Here is a 364-nt window from a genome sequence, read left to right as displayed (position 1 = left end):
AGTACGGGCTGGGTGCATCCTGGCGGTGAGGCCTCCCATGCGGCAGGAGTTCCCCAGCCGTGTCCATCACTCCACCCCTATGGTGCCTCCGTACAGATAGCCGGAACCCATGCTGGTGTGAAAGGGGGCTGAGGATTGCATACTTGGGATTAAGGGCCATCTCCAGAGGGGCAACCCTGCTGTGGGTGCGTGCTTCCTGGGATAAGGCAGAGGTCCATACGGGGAAGCCAGATCTGGGATCCCATCCTCCCAATACCCGGGCATGGCATCTCACACCTGGGTCCAGCTGGGGGAGTCAGCCGACAGAGCAGCTGTGCCGAGGGCCGCCCCCGGGAACCAGGTCTGTAATCCCATCCTCCCAGCC

The sequence above is a fragment of the Protopterus annectens genome, chromosome 3.part1 (assembly GCF_019279795.1).
Source record: "Protopterus annectens isolate FY-2018-M chromosome 3.part1, PAN1.0, whole genome shotgun sequence".
In the NCBI taxonomy this organism is placed as follows: Eukaryota; Metazoa; Chordata; order Ceratodontiformes; family Protopteridae; genus Protopterus; species Protopterus annectens.
This window is presented reverse-complemented; position numbering follows the sequence as displayed.